Consider the following 13,714-nt stretch of genomic DNA (forward strand, 5'->3'; position numbering starts at 1 on the left):
CATGGGGAGAGCAAAAGTGTATGGTTAGTTTTATATCCCAAACCTAATAGCAATGGTCTTTACACTTTATAAACATGAAATTCCATTTTTTGTCACCACTGCTTCAGAAACTCCCTGCTCTAAGGAGTGAGTTTGGGAAAAAATAGCCAACAGGTTATTTGTATTAAATATGATTTAAGTCTTAAGCCAAAATAGAACTTGTAAACCTGAGGGTGGTATGATCCTGGAAAACAGAACTTGCTATTTCAGAAAAAAAGAAGGCAGCAAAGGAATAAAACTGGACTGGATCCCTTGGGGTGGGGGGAGAGTAGATGGGTGTTTAAAACAGAGGGGACTTATGGGACTTAAGGCCGACTTGGCTCTGGTTAAAAGCTAACAAAGGAGTGGACATAAGTAAATAATGTCAATTAGCTTATAGCCTCCAAGTGTTTTCCTGTTTGGCTATAAATAAGATTAGTTCTTACTGGTGCTGGCCAGCTTGCAAGGTGTCATTCTTGCACAAATTAACCCTGAACTCTCAGGAATAAAATCTGTACCTGCCTGAGAGTGTGGTTATGTGGAATGTATAAGAATAGAAATGAGAACCATAACATAAGTGCCTAGTTCACAAATACTGTTTGAAATAAGCTGGTAATTAGCAGTTATTTTTATAATAAATGTCTTTGATTGAAGTTCTGCTGAAACATTTATGGGATTATCTAGACATTTCATCAAATTGATTTTTTTTTTAGTAATTAAACATGTAATAATCATATGGCAACTTTTAAAATACAGAGACAACCAACGCTTTAACTTGTGTGAGGCTATGCAGGCTTCAGAATAAAGCTCTTTCTGCCATTTTTAAGCATAGTTTTCTAATTTTTATTTATTTTTACATTTACACATTGATGGGAAAAGTTGTAGAGACTTTTAAAATCTTTGTAGTCTTAGGCTTTTGCATATCTGCTCACTTCCAAGTGAGCATCCACTCACACAAAATTATGCAATTCATGGGCATCACATTTCCTTAAAATGTTAGGCAAAACCAAGCACGCTATGTATCAGAAATGCTCCAGTACATGTGAGATGAATGTATCTTGTACAGTTTAAGTACTTATTTTAACTTTTAGTACTTCTTGTATAACATATTCATGAAATTAAATGTGTTAGGTGCTTTTAGTAGATACATTTGAAACAATAACCACAAAATATTGCTGCCATTTCAGGCATCTCATTTAGTTAATTGAATAATAACCTGTGATTGCAAATGAGTTGTTTAAAAATATTGGAAAAAAAGACCTTGTTACCATTGCTAACGAGTAGTTTTTTAATCAGAATTTGTTTGTTCTGACACTACAAAACAAAACAGAGAACAATATGGAATACTGAGCCAAAAATAGACTATTGCAATTTTCATCTGAACACCTAAATTGAAATTTTGTCTTTATCAAGAGATTTCCAGTTTCATTAATGATGTAATAATAAAATGATTTAATTAACATAATTCATGGTTGTATCCTCATAGAATGTTGTTTTCTCATATTAAGATATCACTGAGGAAAAAAAAAATAAAAAAGAAGATTACCCTACCACAAAATGTTTAAAGATCCCTGGGCCCTGTGGATGTAAGCCCTCATATCTAGTAACAAGTTTGCCATTGACCCTGACTACTATATAAGGAAACCAAGTCTTCAGAGGTATAGATTAGAAGCTTTGGAGAAGTACTTTCTGTAGGCCTCTGACATGGGTCTGTGACCTATGATCTGCAATATTTTTAGTCATTATCAACCTTGACTGCCAATTGGAATTATTCTGTGAGCAGCTGTAAAAAATATTGCTTTCTAGGTCTGTACACTGGAGATCCTCAGGAGATTGGCTTGGTGGACACACTAAACACTGGGGCTTTTTCAGGCTCTCTGATTGATTCCAAAGTGCAGATAAGGCCAATAACCATTGTATAGTGTTTTGTAATGTCAGCAGATAAATACACAATGTCAAAGCTGTGAGTTTCAGTTTTTATCTGGCTGCATTCTGAGGACTATAGCCTGGGGTGGACTATAGCTGCTTGGATAGCTTTGAGGAAATGCTCTGAAGAGAGGAAGAAGGTTGATGTACATGTGATTTGGGGGAAGGGGTGCTAGCAATGGAGAATTCATCTATGTAGAAGGTCATTAATGATTTTAATGCTGTGCTAAATATGGGAAGATTCAAGAAATTGAGTTCGTAAAATTTTCTCCTAAAAATATCTAATTATCTGAAGGCCTAGTCTGCCAGTGTTCCCAGAGCACAGAGTGCCTCATTCCTGATCTCCGCCCTGAACTCCTTTCAGGGTATGTTGAAGGTCAGTAACCATAGAGGCTAGAGATTAAATTTCCTGTAGAACCAGATAGCGAGTGACTTTCTTTAGTTGGTAGTAATTATCGGTTTCCATGGGGCCATCCCACACACCATAGTTTCCATTTGTACTAAAACCTTTGTTGAAACAGATTGTTTACCTTATAATAATGATCAAAAAGCATAACATGATGATTGAAATTTATTGAAATTTCAATTGTGGCAGTCACACAGTGCTGTGGGCTTTACAAACTCTGAGTTCATCCCTTTCAGGAACTCTATGAGCTAGTGATTATCCACATGTAACTGGTTTTAAAAAAATTAAGGCTTAGAGAGATTAAATGGCTTACAGAAGGTCACCCAGCTAATAAATGTAGTACTGGGCTTTAAACCCAGGTATATACATTCTATTTTAAATTCAGGTCAGAAAATACTAGCTGGTCTGAAATCATGCACAAAACAAGACATTATTAGACAGTGTTTCACAAACATCAGGGATTGCCGGCAGGTACAAATAGAACCCTCTACTTTCTGAAAAGAAACTTATTTCTCAAGAAATCTTGTGCTTGAACAAGTCCTATTACCCATCACCTAACACCAGAAGCCCCACTGGGGCATGCGTATCTACTAGAGTGCTGATTTAGAAGGTGACCATGATAAATAATCAACATTGACTACATGGCAGCAAATATTAATCAGTGTCTTCCATAATGCCTCCTATGAGACTTTGTTACTAGTTTTCTAAGTACTTAGATTTTAGAAAGGGAGGACTAATCGATATTACAAAAAGACAATGTAACTAATATGTCTTTGTCTTAATGTAACAGCTAAGCAGATATGCATTAAATCTTGCCCAATGATCTGGAAAATAATGTCATTCCCATTTGGTAGGGCACATTCTGGAGAAGTGAAGATTTGGAACAGATTCAGTTTTGTCCATATTAGTGTCTGTTTTTACTGCCCTATTCTCTTGCTGTCTGTTCTCTCTGCTTCCCCTGCTCCTATTGATTTCCTTTGAATATTCCGTTTTTACTTTAATCACATCTTAAGCTCTATTACTTCTCTATTTCTGAGCCTTAATACAAAGGAGAATGGTATATGTGTGGTAGGCATTTTTTTTTTTTTTTTTTTTTTTTTACTTATTAGCCCGCTGTGTATATAAACCTGGACTCAAGGTTATAATCTTCATTCTGAAAACTGTATCATAACCTTTGACATCTTTTATGAGGTTGGGACAAAATTGAGTTTATCCATTTAAAGGACAGTGATTCTAGAAAAAAGAAAATAAGGGGATATTTTCTTTTTTTTTTTTTTCTTCAATCTTTCTATAATACTAGAGCAGTAGGGTTATTTATTCTTTCAGGGGTCTGAAGATTAGGTATGATAAATCTTGAAAGAAAATCCCCTGTTATGAGGCTAAAGCCCTGGATTTCAGGGTCTTGTGATTGAGTAAGATACAAGTTATGACTATCTAACTGTAGGTCAAACAGTCCAGGGACAATGAATCAGAGAGATGTACCTGATTTATTCGAGAGTGATCTGGTTGGCCTGGTCCCTAGTCATTTATGAGAATGGAGAAACTCACAGCAAGCCAACTGCATGTTGTTATTCCTGATCAGATGGACTTTGACTGTCAAAACGCTGTCAGAAAAGCAAACATTATCTCAGTTTACATATTAGGGGATCTTTTGGACAGGTCTATGGATTTGTGACTTTGAAAAAATCCTTGAACAACATATAGAGAAGTATACTGTTATCTGAGCTTTCTAAGAAGGGACAAGTCCTGGATTATAGTTGGACATATAAATGAGGCTGCCAAATGAAATTTCAGTTCTTTCCAGAACCTGTTGTGTGAGAATATAAAGAGCACAATACCAAAGGGCATAGGTCCATAGGTGTCATTAGCTGAACTTAGTCATCTGAGTTGAGGGGACTCCTCACAATCTACTTTCAGTAGATCATCTTACACAGGAGCAAAGGAAAAAATTTATACACCCATACTCAAATAGAAAGACGTATATTTTTCATTAATAACTGATGTGAAACTCATCATATAGTCATGAAAAATGATATTAGCATTGTTACACAATAGTGTTAACCTAGGCAGCTCATCTAAGAAAGCCATATGTGAATGCAAATAAACAAGTATTCAGTGCAAGTGCCCAGCTTCTTAAACACAGATGTTCACCTTTCTTCTCTGCTCACTTTGAGAAATAATGTTTACATAGTGGGTAAAACTGGCTGAGGAGGAAGGAAGTTTGAGGTTTAATAACTCTGCCTTTAATCTATTTGATGTCTGTGGGGACATCTCCAAATTTACAGGACCCTCTAACTCTACCCATAAATCCAAGACATCAGGGTAGGTTACCCCATGGCTCCTTCTGCTCCATAGGTTGGATTTAAACCATACTGCAATCATGTGAAAAACTTCATGGCAGCACCAAACATGCAGTTCATCTTGTCACTCCAGTCTTCTGAAAATGCTTGAATAAAATGCCAGGACAATCCTGTTAAGGCATTTTGACAGAGGTCCCCTTCAATTCTGTATTAAACACAATGATAGCTTCAGTTAACCTACATGTTAAAAAGTCGCTTTGTTTCCTAGAAATTTGGTAAAGAAGCAGCATCCATAAAATGTATGAAGGAAAATATGAATATTTATCATCAATGTTTGAAGCCATTTTTTTCTTTAAAAACCACAGGCAGTTGTTCATTCAGGTACCTTGTTGCTGTGAGGCATATTAATTTATAGTCTGGGTGCTCAGCTCCATGTGGATACAAAATGCTCTGCAGGAATTGGTAGTTTTAAATTACAGCATTAGTCAGGCAAACGATGTACATTTTTTACTTCACCTTCTCTGGACTCTAACATTAGCCACATAAAGGGAATGATAATGTCTGCCTTATATGTTTTCCAAAGTATAAGCAATTTTTATTTATGGAATTTCCACTAATAGTGTGCACTGAGTGGGGAAATGTTTATATAAACATCTTCCCAGGGGCTTTTGCAGCACATGTAGCCAGAACATTACAGTTTTAAAACTTTACAAAACAGGGTAATTCTAAAACAAGAGAAAAGAGATTCTGTTTCTTTGACTATTTTCATGGGCTCAACTCATTGTCTCTCTAAGTGTGGTCTGTGTATCTTCAGAATCAGAAATTCCAGGCATGGCTATTAAAAATCCAAATTTCAGAACTTTTTCCAAGATTCCAAATTGGAATATCTGAGAGCAAAGACTTGAAAATAGCATTTTATGCAACTCTCAGGTAGCTCGCAAAACAGTGGTGTTGATGAGAGAGCAGGGATAAGAAATAAATATGAGTGGGTAGAGTGAATGTAAGAACACAATAAAGAAAAAAACCCAGGGAAGCTCTGGCCAGTTCTGTGGCTACTTCAGTGAGCCTAGATATATCTCCTTACTCTCCTCTGTAAAATGTGCAGCCAGGGCTAATATGTACATACAGATTCAAATTGTATTCTGTCCCAGAATTTTAAATTAGTTTTGTTTAATTCCCCCCCCCCCCCACTACACACACACACACACACACACACACACACACACACAAAACTTGAGATTTAAGTTTTCAAATTATTGCTTGTGGATATGTAATTGGAAGGAAGATGGGTGATCCTGGGAAACTGGTCCCATATCCCAAGTACAATAGAATAGTATGGTATTCAGAAGGAAGTTTGAATTATATGTTCAGGTACTAATGCAGTATGACTCTCTGGAAGTTGTCTTTATGAGAATTTTGTAGAAATGGTAAATCTGTAGAGTGATAACTTCTTCTTATTTTTTGCTCATTCCTGGTTGAAAAATGGGAGATAGGTATTTTCATCTTTAGGTTATAGTGACAGGAAGTGAGTCCAAATATGCTTAAGTAAAAAGGGAGATTATTGACTAAAACTACTTAAGCATCTTTCATTAATTGGCTTCAGATATGACAGCTTCAGGAGCTCACAGAGTAGAATCAGAAATCTATTTTTCCTTTTCTTTATCTCCAGATGGGTTCTTCCTGCAATATGAGAAAAGTCATGGCAGTAAGTCAGACTGGTATCCTCCCAGTTGTCAAATTAAATGAATAGAGAAATTTCTCATTTTCATTATTTCTAGGAAAACCCCCAGGCCTAATTTGGCAGGATGTTGGGAATATGCAGAATAACCAGGCCTAGATCAAATGTCCACTCCTGTGGCCAGGGAGCACGGACATCCTAGAGCCCTCTCACTGAAGAAGAAAGAAGAGGTGGTGGATGTGGGAAGGTCAGACACTTCAGAAGACCCTGGAAGGGCACAACAGCCTCTGGTATGGAGTTAGTGATTGTTCAGTATTGACTTATTATCATTCCCATTTTTCATACTATCATCATTACTGAACCAAAAACACAGTGCTAGTGCTTCTACAATTATTACTTTTCAGGTTTTTTTCATGTCTTTTTTACAGAAATAAGTTATTTTAATAAAGGGATGGAAAAGAAAAGGTGTGTGTATTGGTTTGTAAATTATGACCACAAATGGACTGGCCATAATAAGATCTGTCACCATTTAAACATATGTTATTAGATTTGAAATCATATTTACTTTTTAAAACCTGGTCTGTCTGTCTAGACAAGGCTCAAGGTTGACTCGAATTTATTTTGTGATATCTGGGTTCGCAACCTCCTCCCCACACATGAAGTGGTTTCTAAAAATGTTTTCTATCAAATAAACTCTGGTAATAAATCATGTTTTATGGATGCCAGGGTGATGCAGAAATCAGAGAAAATTTAAATGTTTGGCTAACACCCGTGTTTCTGAAACTTATTTTCTCATGCCATTGCCAGTGCAATACAAATGTGGTATTATTTTTCCTATTTTCAGATGAGGAAACCTCAGTATTAAATGACCTGCCTTAGTTTATTCATTCAACTATCAGGGTTGAGCTTATGCTGAATGGCAAGTAACAAGATGGGACTGTCCCTAGGACTTTCTACATACATTCATCCTTGCTAAACCATGGAAAACTATGGGTATCCTGACATCCACACCTCTGTTCCTTTTCCTAGTCACACTGACACACAAAAGAAAATTTGGAGACTATTACATGTTAATGAAAACCACTATATTCCCTAGGAAGGTGAACTCTATTTACAATACTCTCTAAAATCCTCCCTAAGTATTTCCTACTATAATCTCCTTAAAAATTAGGTTTGGTTGAGTGCTCTGTTTCTTTCATCAAGGAACTAATACAGAATATTAGTCAAGAAAGATTTTCTGTTGAGTTATTGATTCTCTGACTGCCAAATGGAGAACACATCAGGTAGTATACCCTGTAGGAATTGGGAAGGAAGGAGGGCAGCTAAAATCTCTTTGTTCTGACAGCAACTGTCCTTTAGACCATCATCGGTAATTGAAAATGTGTCCACAGATTTTGCACATGCTATCAAAGGCTAGCTGGGACTTTGTCATGCAGCTAATGTGCGAACTAATTCATAAAATGTAAATGTTGCTCTCATGTTATCCTGTACTTAAAATATTAATATTTAAACAGTGTGCCTGGTTCTGTTATGAATGTTTTCCATGCCTTAATTTGTTTATATTCATGGCCGTCCTATGCCCTCAATCCTATATTCATCCTATGAGTTGAGTGCCACTTTGCAGATGAATACATTAATACTCGGAGAGGGTGAACAATTGACCCAAGTTCTCATTTGCTAAGATATGGCAAAGCTTGGGGTCAAACTCAGGTGGTTTATATCTTCTGTCTTAGCTCATGAACCATCTAAGAACTTGCCCTCCTGACCTGGGAGAAGAAATGAGATATTTCTGCTATAATGTTATTTTCTGTGAATTTGGCTATGAAGGAGAAGCAGAATTTGTTACCCCATAATAAGCCTCTTTAACTTAAGAATTATTTTCAGCTGATTATTTTTAAAGAAATGATAGACATAGGAAAAGCTCTAATAAATGAAATTACCATTTTTGAGACATTTATAAGAGAAATCTCCATTGTAAGGGTGTCTCCCTCTCTGTACCAGGAAGAGAAGGATAACTCTAAATTTCTACAAACTCTTGTCAATGGAGAAAATAAGAATTTGTATCTGCATAAAAACCTAAACCTTCTTTATTGTGTTATCCTGTGAACTGGACATAGCTGCGGCCCCCCACTCCCAACCCAACAACTTCTTTCATCTTTAGTTGGAAGTGGTTTTAAAGGTGATGGCTTGGGCCATTTGGGGGAGTTAGTTTTCCTGGGTATCACCCATGTCTACAGGAAGTATACACTTTATTAAACATTTATCTGTTTTTCTCCTGCTAATTTAGTATACAGAAATCTCAGTTAAGAATCTAGAAAGGTAGAGGGATAATTATTTTTCCTCCTCCACCGTTACATGCAATATTTTAAGTTTTCTTATTATGTGTTAAAATGTCTCACATTAACAAAGGAGTTAAAAGGTAGAGTGTTAGCTTCTATAAACAGAGTTATAAAAAACATATGTTGCCATGTGATATTTATCTTAAATGGTGTGTGCTTTCTGAGCTGTTGTAGAGCTTCTGAAAAATTTTGGTCAAGGTTTAATTTAGGAAGAAGCTATGTAATTTCACAAAGCTACTCAATTGTCTCATTATTTATTCAGCTCTAGGGGCATCTTCTATATCATCTGAAAACTGTGATCATGATGGGGTACAAATATTCAATAGTTCAACAGCTGCTCTCAACAAGCCAAAAGTCAGTGAGATAGTGTTGAGGGTTGTATCTGTACTTCTTGATAATACACGCAAGCACGTGGAGTTCCCGTTGTGGCTCAGTGGAAATGAATCTGGCTAGATCCATGAGGATGCAGATTCATTCCCTGGCCTTGCTCAGTGTGTTAAGGATCCAGCATAGCTGTGGCTGTGGCGTAGGCCAACAGCTGCAGCTCTGATTTGACCCCTAGCCTGGGAACCTCCATATGCTGTGGGTGCAGCCCTAAAAAGACAAAAAAAAAAAAAAAGAGAATTAATTAAAAAATAATATCGAAAAATGATACACACAAGTACAAAGGGGATCATGTATATAGCTTCCCTGGGCATATCAGAGGCGTCATAGTTGCCATACCTTAAAGTCTACATGGGTTACTCTGAAAGGAAAGACATATTGCTGAGTGAGGGAGAAGCTAATCAGAGGTGGGGAGGTGCTGAGTGAGGGAGAAGTTAATAAAAAAAGTAGAAAGGTATCAGTGCTTTTGTTTTTATCGTGGCTTTTTTTCCCCTGTAAGATGGTAATACTGGCAGTTGGTTGATAGGCGATCATGGGGTTCACCTCTAATCAGAGAAAATGAGAAATGTCTCAGGAGTGTGAAGCAGGAGACATGGATAATAGTTTATTATCTCCTTTTATCCCATTCTGGTCTCCTAAAGCCAGACATTACAGAGCTAGAGATAAGGGTAAAATTAAGGCTAGGAGTTTATGCTGCCTATTAATAGCCCATTCTACAAAGCTTCTGTTGTAAAAAATTTAATTCCCACCTTGTGGCAGAAAAAAAGATATTGAAAAATATGTATCTACTAATAGTGAGAAATTATTGAGCAGGAATCCATGTACCTTGTTCATCCCATGACTAAATATAGATGTATTTGTTGGGGGCTGCCATTGCTTTTGATCAGAAGAGAGTAGGTTGTCATTTGAGTGTTCATTCATGCAAAGTATAAGCTACAAGAAACTCAAGGTGAGCACAGGGTTCTTGAAAGGTGGAGTCAGAGAAGAAGATATATCAGTTGAGAGGAACCTTGACTTGTCTGTCAAATGATGGTACTTGCAGTTGGCTACCTGCTTCTTTTCTGGTCTCCTTCCTCTGGACAGTGAAGATGGCAGGCAAACATACCCATCATTGTGTCTGCTTTTTCATCATTTTGCCCCTGATACACCAACATTCTCTATAATTCTGCAAAACTCTTGCATCTAGACCCTTAGAAGTTCATCGCTACCTCTGAAAATAGCTCAGCTGATAACTGATTTGTGTAGCTGGAGCTTTTAAGTCAGAACCTTCCTCATTGCCTATCTTCTTATCCTACACTTAATGTCTCTTCTTGGTTTAGGTAACTGCCGATGTGAGAGAAACTCATGTCCAGACAGGATGCATATATGCTTTGGGGCTGATTACATATAATGTGTATATTGTTCAGATCTCTATCTTGGATCTTACCTACATACTACCAAGGCCCCTGACACGATTATTGATTTGCTCAAATAAAATCGTTGGTTTCTAGACTCTGCTTAGAATCATAGTAATCGTGTACCATACACCATTACTATCGACTGAGCTCTTGTCTGCTTTGGCACAACTGCTCCGTATAGGTTATTGTCCCTACAATGCAACCAACATCCTCCTTTAAATATTTCATCTCATAATGGGAACTTGAATAGCTTGAAATGATTGCAAGGGCAAACAATGTGGCAGTTTGCTATAAATTTGTCACATGTAGATGACTATTAGAAACATTTATATGTATAATGAGTAAAAAATTGATAAACTCACACATGAATATGAGGAACTAGAAAGGCAAAGAACTGAACAAAGTTGAACAGTGAAGAACATTTAAAATATTGAAAAAAGAGAAAAGGAAAATGGAAATCAAAGCAAACAAGAAAATGCCATAAAAAATTCTGGAACAAAAAGTGACAGTGTTGATAAACCTATAATAGTAAATTCACTGGGATGAAATTTTGGTGTTACATTTTCTAACATTATCACTTGACTAATGTTGGATTTTTTGGGGTGATTTTTTTAAATGTATTCCTGATGTTTGGGTTGTATTTCATAGTGACTTAATGGGAATTTCTACAACATAGTAATCCTAGAGTAGTGGCAATTCTTGGTGATATTATTCATGATATTATTCAAATTGTAAAGACTCAATATGAAAGCAAATTAAAGAGAAAGTAGCTGTCTTAATGCCTCTCTAGAACATCAGGGGAAAGGAGATAGTAGTTGCAATGAAAAATGGAAAAGAGAAAAATTATTAGGGAATTTACATTTATTTTCCAGCTTCAAAGGGCATTCACATGTGATAATGAGAAAGTTTAAAATCTATAAGTGATGACTACTCTTTGAAAAATGTATGCTACTACTCATTAATGGGTTAAATAGGGAGACTGAGATATTGGTATTCAATATAGGTGTTTCCTCATTTGAGGTGGTTATAATATACATAATTATATGTTATATAATATATCTAATCTTATATATGTTAGTATAATATCTATATATTACATAATAGACATATCTATATATGTTATATTTATAATAGATATGATTATCTATATCTATATATCTATACCCATATCTATACTGGGAATCAGGAGTTCCAAACAATACTGTCCATATTTGCTCTCAACTCAGTGAGAGGTCTTGAGCAAATCGATTTTGCTTTTCTAGATAAAGTCCAAATTCTTTTAATATATGAGGTCTGTATTGTCTGGCCCTCAGCCCTATAGAATTACACGTGGTTTCCAGAAAGTACCATGCTCGAATGTGTTGCTGTGTTTTTTGAATAAGATGTGCAGGGCCTTTTTTGTTTGTTTGTTCATTTTTGTATGGCTGCACCAGCAGCATACGGAAGTTTCTGGGCCGGGGATTGAATCTAAGCCACCGCTGCAACCTATGCTGCTTATGGCAACAGTGGATCCTTTAACCCACTGTGCTTGGCCAGAGATCCCACCTGTACCTCCACAATGACCTAAGCCACTGCAGTAGGATTCCCTTTTTTTTTCTTTTTTTTTTTTTTTTTTTGGGGGGGGGGCCTTTTTTTGCCATTTCTTGGGCCACTCTTTGGCATATGGAAGTTCCCAGGCTAGGGGTCGAATCAGAGCTGCAGCCGCTGGCCTACATACACCAGAGCCACAGCAACTCAGGATCTGAGCCACGTCTGCAACCTACACCACAGCTCATGGCAACACTGGATCCTTAACTTACTGAGCAAGGCCAGGGATTGAACCCACAACCTCATGGTTCCTAGTCAGATTCGTTAACCACTGAGCCACAATGGGAACTCCTGCAGTAGGATTCTTAACCCACTGTGCTAAACAGGAGCTCTGGCTTTGTTTTTTGTTTGTTTTATTTTTTTCACCTCAAACACTCTTGCCTATTTACCTCATAAACTCCTTTGCCTTAATAGGGAACTTGGATATCACCAATTCTTTCGATGCTATGATCCTCAGCTTATAGTTGTAGCCTTTCAAGCTTCTGGATTAATTTTGAAAAGACAGAGGATTGTCTCCTAGGAGACTTTATTGATGATGAGAAGCATCTTTTCCTCATGGGTGGACCGGTAATGCAATACTCCATACCTGGTCCAAAGAAGACATTAATAAAAAGGTTATAAATTATCTCTTGCCCATTATTCCTATGTCATCCCACTTTATCCTTCTCTTACCATGACAACCTGCCTCCTAGGATTGGAGCTGATCTTTAACAAAAGAGGCAGGAGGAGTGGACTCTGATAATTGCCTTTTCCTATTATTTTTGACTGCCAGTGAAGTCATACCCACCAGTGTTTATTTTAACTCTCTGCCTCCACCACTCACACCAAAAATCCTATGGAGTTTTTACAGATAGGGGAAGGTTGAGATTTGAGATTGGGTATCACTGAGACATAACCTAGCATGGGCTGACATATAGCAGAACACTAAGGAGTGAGATCCACATTTTTGCACTTTTAAAAACTCAGTGTGTTTAGAGTGAAGAGAGCCCAGAATTCCTATGAGGCAGAAGCAGCTTGCACATAGACACATGCCTTCCTCCTATGGCAGAGTAAAGGAGAAGTTTGTTCTCCTAATTGGGAGCTCATTGTCCACACCTATATTTGACACTGAAACATGAAAGTCTTACTGAATAGAGTTGCCTTTCTGCTTCCCATCAGAGACTGAGAAGTTGATGTGTAAAGGACAGGAACTCAACAACGTTTTAAAATGGGAAGGAGAGGAATTTGGAAACAGTAGCAGATCTTAATGTAGGTCATAACATTGGAATGATTTTGAAAGTCTTTTAAAAAGAGAGGAGTTCCTGTTGTGGCTCAGCAGGTTAAGAACCTGACTAATATCCATGAAGCTGTGGGTTTGATCCCTGGCCTCATTCAGTGGGTAAGGATCTGGCGTTGTAGCAGCTGTGGTGTAGGTCACAGGCACCTTGGATCCCATGTTGCTGCATCTGTTGTTGGTGTGGCTGTGGTATAGGCCAGGAGTTGCAGCTCTGATTTGACCCCTAGCCTGGGAACTTCCATATATAATAGGTATGACCCCCTAAAAAGAAAACAAAAGAAAACAAAAATAATGCCCTGGCCCACATTAGCAAGGATTGACTTTTGGTCAAAGGTATGGCACATTTCCTAAATATTGTGTGCCCTTTATGGATCATATAGTAGATTATTTAAACTTTCTGTGT

This window comes from Sus scrofa, chromosome 13 (genome assembly GCF_054392235.1).
Source record: "Sus scrofa isolate SSC_HxYL_T2T_F1_AM1 chromosome 13, Sscrofa_HxYL_maternal_Yorkshire_Landrace_v2.0, whole genome shotgun sequence".
NCBI classification, from domain to species: Eukaryota; Metazoa; Chordata; class Mammalia; order Artiodactyla; family Suidae; genus Sus; species Sus scrofa.